Here is an 8,486-nt window from a genome sequence, read left to right as displayed (position 1 = left end):
ACGATGCCGGAGACTATCAAGAACCAGTGCCTACAGGACACTGGAAGACCACCTCGTCATAAGACATATACACGGTGGACACCCCAAAAGATGGGGACGGCGAAGAAGCAACGGAGGCCGATTCCTTAAAGAAACAGCCCAAGCGCCGACGTCAGCGGCGCCGCTCTAAATCCCGCCACAGCAAGAATGGAGATTCTGGCACAGGAGATAATAACACCCCAGAAAGTGCCGAAGACAACCCCCTCCAGCACGATCCAGCACAGGAGGAGGCAGAAGCAAGCCCTCACAAGAGGGCGGCAGACGAAGATGTCGAGGATGATAATTACTTACCTCCCTCCGAAGACGAGGCAAGCCTCGACGACGACGAATTCGTCATGCCTGAGGATCCCCTCGAACAAGAGTGTTTCAGAAGCAGGCTAATGGCCACGGCAAACAGCCTAAAGAAAAAGCAGCAACAGCTTCAAGCTGATCAAGACCTACTGGCCGATAGATGGACCGAGGTCCTCGCGGCCGAAGAGGATGAACTCGAATGCCCCTCCAAAAGTTACCCAAAACGCAAGTTGCTCCCCTGACTAGAGGAGGAAGCATACAAACCTGCATAACCAGCGCACAATACGGCAGACCGACCACCTCGTGGCCGTGACAGAGAGGCGTGCAAGCCCTCCACCAAAACCGTACCCCGGCATCGCTCAAAAAGCATGAAGCCACGGGGGAACGCGCCGGACTTGCGGGATATATTGGAGGACAAGGCAAGACAATCCAGATCTATCTATGGATCACGTGGGCGCCCCAGGACCCACGACGAATACCGTCGCGCCGGATACAACTACTCCGGCTGGGCCGAACACAGCAGACAACGCTCCCTCGAGCTACGTCGCGATATTGCTCAATACAGAGGCGCCGCGCACCCACTATGCTTCACTGACGAAGTAATGGATCATCAAATCCCTGAAGGGTTTAAACCCGTTAATATCGAATCCTACAATGGCACAACAGACCCCGCGGTTTGGATTGAGGATTATCTCCTCCATATACATATGGCCCGCGGCGACGATCTTCACGCCATCAAATATCTCCCGCTCAAGCTTAAAGGACCAGCTCGGCATTGGCTTAACAGCCTGCCCGCAGAGTCAATTGGATGCTGGGAATACCTGGAAGCCGCATTCCTCGACAACTTCCAGGGCACGTATGTGCGACCACCGGACGCAGATAACCTAAGCCACATAATCCAGCAGCCAGACGAATCGGCCAGGCAATTCTGGACACGGTTCTTAACAAAGAAAAATCAAATCGTTGACTGTCCGGATGCAGAGGCCCTCGCTGCCTTCAAACATAACATCCTCCACGAGTGGCTGGCCCGGCACCTAGGACAGGAAAAGCCGAAATCCATGGCAGCCCTCACATCACTCATGACCCGCTTCTGTGCGGGAGAGTATAGCTGGCTAGCTCGCAGCAACAACCTCAGAAAAACGCTGGCAGTCCGGATACCAAGGACCGCAATGGCAGGTCGCGTCAAAACAAAAACAAACGCCGCATTAACGGCGATAGCAATGAGGATACGGCAGTCAACGCAGGATTCTGAGGCTCCAAGCCAGGTCAACGGAAGAAGCCATTCAAAAGAACCACTCCGGGCCCGTCCAATTTGGACTGAATACTCGACCGCTCTTGTCAAATACATGGAACCCCCGAAAAGCCAGCTAACCACACCAACAGAGATTGTTGGGTATTCAAGCAGGCAGGCAAATTAATCGCCAAAAACAATCATAAGGGGCTACACAGCGATGACGAGGAAGAGACCCGGCCGCCGAACAACAGAGGACAAAAGGGATTCCCCCCTCAAGTTCGGACGGTAAACATGATATACGCAATGCATATACTTAAGAGGGAACGGAAGCGTGCACTAAGGGACGTATACGCGATGGAGCCAGTCGCCCCACAATTCAACCCATGGTCCTCTTGCCCGATCACTTTCCATCGAAGATACCATCCGACCAGTATCCGCCATGGCGGATTCGCCGCATTGGTTTTAGACCCAATCGTCGATGGATTTCACCTCACGAGAGTCCTGATGGACGGCGGCAGTAGCCTGAATCTGCTTTATCAGGATACAGTGCGCAAGATGGGCATAGACCCTTCAAGGATTAAACCTACAAAGACAACCTTCAAAGGCGTCATACCAGGTGTCGAGGCCAGTTGTACAGGCTTAGTTACACTGGAAGTGGTCTTCGGATCCCTGGATAATTTCCGAAGCGAGGAGTTAATCTTCGACATAGTCCCATTCCGCAGTGGCTATCACGCTCTGCTCGGACGAACCGCGTTCACAAAATTCAACGCGGTGCCGCATTATGCATACCTTAAGCTCAAGATGCCAGGCCCTCGTGGAGTCATCATGGTCAATGGAAATACGGAACGCTCCCTCCAAACGGAGGAACATACAGCGGCTCTCGCGGCAGAAGTACAAAGCAGCCTTTTAAGGCAACTTTCGAGTCCGGCCGTTAAACGACCGGACACGGCCAAACGCGCCCGGAGCAACATCAACCAAGACCACCTGGCACGTTCCGAGCATGCGTAGCAATGCGGCCTCAACCCCAGCCCTCGCACAATTGTAAGACAAACTCTTCGCGTACATAATTACGCCCTGGAGATACCATGGGCATAGGGGGAGAGGCACAACCACAATAGACCCAGAGTGCGGTTCGACCACACCAGGGGCTCCCAAGCCTGTCGCTCTTTTTATCTTTTATTTCTCTCTTTTTTATATAGAACTCTGTCCGGCGGTGAACCTGCCGAACTCATGATGCAACAGCCAGGGAGGGACAAAGGCTGCGACGAACACTCGGGTGGTCTCCATTACGAGCATTAAATTTGTTAAATACACCATTCCGCGGCCTACCCCTGGAGGGAGACGCCTTTAATTCGTCCAATCCCTTGCTTTCCGCACTATTTGTATCATTCCGCACTCATAGCATATCTTCTCGAATAAAATGCAGCACTTTTTGCCCATAATTGCATTACCTTATATATATGTTCATTTACGACATGTTGCATCCGTACATTTTGGTACGGACAAATACACTGGGGGCTTATGTCCCCGCATTATGGTGTGATAAAGTCCGCACACTTTCACAAGTGCGGCACCCCGAACTTATAGCATTATATGAATCGGCTCCGAATCATGTCTTGGGTCAATAGTTGGGTTTGCCCGGCTCCCATGTTTGGCACCTTACGTTCCGTTCTATCGGCTAAGGTAGCACTGGGAGAACCACTGCGATTGCACCCCGGTTGAGCCGGGTTAACGCCTCAGTGGAGAAAGCTAAAACTGACTGTCATGATAAGGCGAGAGACTGGTCGTTGTTCGAGAGGTCTTTTCGGGTCCTTAAAGACCTACGCCGCTTCGAGTGAAGTACCGGATAATGTCCGACGAAGGCGTGGATAGCGCCCCGAATTCGGTCTTCCAAATACTAGGGGCTTCGCCGAAATTTAAAATTATAGAATTATATGGCTAAGTGAGAGTGTTCAAGCACTATAAGTCCGGTTGCCTTGTTCGTTGTGTTGAGCGCCTCCCTAGATGGACCCAAAAACGGAAACAAGAGTGCTCAAGTTTATCCCGAACACCCCAGCACTCGTGGCATGGGGGCTGAAGCCGACGACTTGCCATCTCTCAGATTTAATAAACGGCCGCACAGAAGGTAATATTTTAAATGAACAAGCATTGCTTAGCGCATATGAACAAAGTTTTCAGCGCACAGGATAACACATTGCGAATTTACTCAATAATTACATCCCTGGGGCACTCATCCACAATCTTGCGGGCACCCTTCAGGACAGTCTTATAGTACATCTCGGGCGTACGATATTCCTTGCCCGCTGGTGGCGCGTCAGTGATTAGCTTCTCCGCATCCAGCTTGCCCCAATGCACCTTTGCGCAGGCAAGGGCCCGACGAGCACCTTCAATACAGGCGGAGCGCTTGATAACCTCCACCCACGGGCACGCATCCACCAACCGTCGCACGAGGCCGAAATAGCTCCCAGGCATGGCCTCTCCAGGCCACAGCCGGACTATAAGGCCCTTCATGGCCTGCTCGGCCACCTTGTGGAGCTCGACCAGCTGCTTCAGCTGGTCGCTAGGGGGCACCGTATGGCCAGCCTCAGCATACTGAGACCAGAAGACCTTCTCCGTTGAGCTCCCCTCCTCGGCTCGGTAGAATGCGGCGGCATCAGACACGCTACGAGGCAGATCTGCAAACGCCCCTGGAGAGCTCCGAATTCGGGTAAGTAACACGTAATTTACATTCACATGCTTGCTTTGCATGAAAAATGCCTTACCCGCCGCTATCTTCCTCACCAACTCAATCTCCTGAAGGGACTTATGGGCATCGGCCTTGGCAGTCTTGGCACTTTCGAGAGCCGAGGCAAGCTCGGACTCTCGAGTCTTTGAGTCACGCTCCAAACTCTCATGCTTTTCAATGAGAGCCTGGAGCTCTTGCCGAACTACCGCCACCCGCGCCTCCTGCTTTTCTCGCTCTGCCCGTTCTGCGGCCGCATTGCGTTCGGCCGCGGACACGGCCTCCTTCAGGGTCGCCACCTCGTTCGTGGCCCCTGCAGTACCCATGTTATCCTTGTTATTTTTTTGTTGCAGCCTAAATCCTTTTGTGTAAGGTACAAGTTCAAAGTGGTGTTACTCACCTTCTTTGTCCTGGAGCTGCTTCTTGGCGCGGCCGAGCTCTTTCTTGGACCGCTCGAGCTCCTGCTTCAAAGCACCGACCTCCGCAGTCAGTGCGGCAGAGGTCAGCAGCGCAGCCTGCAACCCATATTGACATAATTTTTTAGCAACCCTGCGTGTATCTTCTTTTTTTCAGATCCTCAGTCCGGCTTTTCTTTTCGAACACTGAACCGAGCATCAGGGGCTACTCTCTATGCGGTATTACATTGCATATTTTTAACTTCTTACCTCAAAGCCTGATAGAAGGCTACTGCAGGCTTCGGTCAGCCCGCTCTTGGCAAGCTGTACCTTCTGAATCACCGCACTCATAATAGTGCGGTGTTCTTCCTCGATGGAAGCGCTCTGCAGCGCCTCCAACAAATTGTCCGGCGCCTCCGGTTGGACGGAAGCCACCGGCGTCACGGTCTTGCCCTTCGTGCGAAGGGGCCGCCGGCCGGACTCCAGAACCACTGCGGGTTCTGATGTGGAGTCCGGCGCAAAGTCCGGGAGGCCGCCTTGTGGCGCCTCCGGAGCCTCCCCCTGATAGGTCCCTTCTTGGGATCCCACCTCGGCGTCCTCGGTGTCGCGAGGGGTGGAGGCGGTCGGGATGGAGTCTACATCCGACGGAGCCAACGACCCGCTCGATGAAGCGGGGAGATCATCATTGGCCGGACTACAGGCAGCATGCGGCATCAGAATGACACTATGTGACGCAGAAAAAGAAATTATAAATCATTCAGGAATCCGGATACTTATGATCTCGCCGGAGGCCTGGCCCTTGAAGGCCATTCTTCCTCGCTAACGTTCATGTTGGCGGAGCTGTCCGGGGGAATAGTCCTTCCCCTCTTGGACCCTTCGGCCTCCCCTGTTGGGGAAGCCTTCCTCTTCCTCTCTCCCTCCTCTGGGAGAAAGTCCTCTTTCTCCTCCTCGTTTTCGGGGGAGGAGTCCACCCCGGAGTCGTTGAACACCTGAAAATGGGAACTCTTTCGAGCACCCGTGGCCTCCTTCTTGGCCTTCTTCTCCGGCACCACGTGCGGTGCTGGAACCAGCAGCCTCGCTAGATGGGCGTCTACTGGGTTTTCTGGCATGGGAGCCGGGCAGATAATCTGCTCCGCCTTCCTCATCCAGTCCTGTCAAAGGAAAAGGGGAAATTAAAACCCGCATAGAAGTCAAACTATGAAAAGCAAGTGTCCCGTAAAGGGGTAGAATCACTTACCTCGTCGGCATGGCGCTGCGAGCGAAATCCGCGATCTTCAGTCGCGGATGCGGGGGCTTCGGCGCCCTTAAACAGCACCCTCCAGGCGCCTTCGTACGTCGTGTCGAAGAGCCCGCTCAGCGCCTGGTGCTGTTCCGGATTGAACTCCCATAGATTGAATGCCCGCTCTTGGCATGGGAGAATCCGGCGGACGAGCATGACTTGGACCATGTTAACCAGCCTGAGCTTCTTCACCAGCTTCTGGATACAGGCTTGGAGTCCCGTCAGCTCCTCCGAACTACCCCACAGCAAGCCCTTCTCTTTCCAGGAGGTGAGCTGCATGGGGATACCAGATCTGAACTCGGAGGCCGCCGCCCACGTAGGGTCGCGCGGCTCGGTGATATAGTACCACCCCGATTGCCACCCCTTGACGGATTCCACGAAGGCCCCTTCGAACCAAAGGACGTTGGGCATCTTGCCCAACATGGCGCCTCCGCACTCCGCTTGAGTGCCCTTCACTACCTTCGGCTTGACATTGAAGGTCTTGAGCCACAAGCCGAAGTGGGGCTGGATGCAGAGGAAGGCCTCGCACATGACGATAAACGCCGAGATGTTGAGGATGAAGTTCGGCGCCAGATCATGGAAATCCAGGCCGTAGTAGAACATGAGCCTCCGGACAAAGGGGTGAAGTGGAAAACCCAGTCCGCGGAGGAAGTGGGGAAGAAAAACGACCCTCTCATGGGGCCTGGGGGTGGGGATGAGCTGCCCCTTGTCGGGCAGCCGGTGCGCAATGTCACCGGACTGGTAGCCGGCGCTGCGCAGTCTTTCGATGTGCTCCTCCGTAACGGAGGAGGTCATCCACTTGCCTCCCGCTCCAGACATGACTGGGGAAGGTTGAGACGAGATGTGCGGGCTTGGGCGCTGGAGCTCGAGTGCGCGGAGATGGATAAGCAAAGGAGGAAGAAGGCATAGGTGAAAAGGTGAATCCTTATCCTTTATATGGGCGGGCGAAGTCTACGCGCCCCCCACCGGCCTGGTAAAACTCGCTTATCCCCCAAGCATCACCATCAATGGCACGGTTGGGTTACCCACGTCCGTATTGATGAGAATCCCGGATTAAGGGGGAACACGATCTCTGCTTCGACAAGACATGCCAAGGAAACCGCTTCGCTAAATGCGCTGAGGTGGTAGAGTAAAAAACGATTCAAGTAATGGCTTGGTAGTGGCGTGACGTCATGCCGCAAAAAACGTCAGCAGATTGAACTTGTGTATATATTATTCTCTCTACGGTGGAATGTGGAATTTATTTTGCAGAGCCGGACACTATCCTGGTGTTCACAATCTTCTATCATTCGAAGGAGGAACCCGCCTTGCAATGCCAAGCAATATACGCGCCGGACTTATCGTCATTGAAGCCTGGTTCAGGGGCTACTGAGGGAGTCCTGGATTAGGGGGTGTCCGGATAGCCGGACTACCATCATCAGCCGAACTATCATCGGCCGGACTATCATCATCGACCGGACTCCAAGACTATGAAGATACAAGATTGAAGACTTCGTCCCGTGTCCGGATGGGACTTTCCTTGGCGTGGAAGGCAAGCTTGGCGATACGGATATGTAGATCTCCTACCATTGTAACCGACTCTATGTAACCCTAGCCCTCTCCGATGTCTATATAAACCGGATGGCTCTAGTCCGTAGGATACAACAACAACAACAACCATTACAATCATACCATAGGCTAGCTTCTAGGGTTTAGCCTCCTTGATCTCGTGGTAGATCCACTCTTGTAAACATCCACAATATCAATATCAATCAAGCAGGACGTAGGGTTTTACCTCCATCAACAGGGCCCGAACCTGGGTAAAACATCGTGTCCCCTGTCTCCTATTACCATCCGCCTAGACGCACAGTTCGGGACCCCCTACCCGAGATCCGCCGATTTTGACACCGACAACAGGCTTCTGTCAGCCCGCTCTTGGCGGACCGAACTTCTGGATCACTGCACTCATAACAGTGCGGTGCTCCTCGTCGATGGAGGCGCCGTTAAGCACCTCCAGCAAATTGTCCGGCGCCTCCAGTTGGACGGAGGCCGCCGGCGTCGTAGGCTTGCCCTTCTTGCGAGGGGGCCGCCTGCCGGACTGCGGAATCACTGAAGGTTCCGGAGTGGTGTCCGGCCCAAGGCCGGACTTAGATCCCTCTTGGGCTTCATCCCCTTTGGGCCTGGAGTCCAGGAGGTCGCCTTGCGGTGCCTCCAAGACCACCTCCTCCTGGTTTATCCCCTTTTGGGACTCCACCTCGGCATCGTCCGTAGGGTGAGGGGAGGTAGTAGTCGGGAGTGAAGCGCTATTCACATCCGACGAATCCAGGGAGCCGCTCAACGAATCACTAAGCTGAGCCTTGGGCAGACTGCATGATTAAATTCGGCGTCAGAAGGTACTGTACAATAGAGGAACGCCATGAGTTATTCTGGTATCCGGATACTTATGATTTTGCCAAGGGCATGGCCCTGGATAGCCATTCCTCTCCACTGTCGTCGGCTTCGGAGGCGTAGTCCGGAAGAAGGGCCTTCCCCTTCTTGGACCCTCCG

This window comes from Triticum dicoccoides, chromosome 3B, assembly GCF_002162155.2.
Source record: "Triticum dicoccoides isolate Atlit2015 ecotype Zavitan chromosome 3B, WEW_v2.0, whole genome shotgun sequence".
In the NCBI taxonomy this organism is placed as follows: Eukaryota; Viridiplantae; Streptophyta; class Magnoliopsida; order Poales; family Poaceae; genus Triticum; species Triticum dicoccoides.
This window is presented reverse-complemented; position numbering follows the sequence as displayed.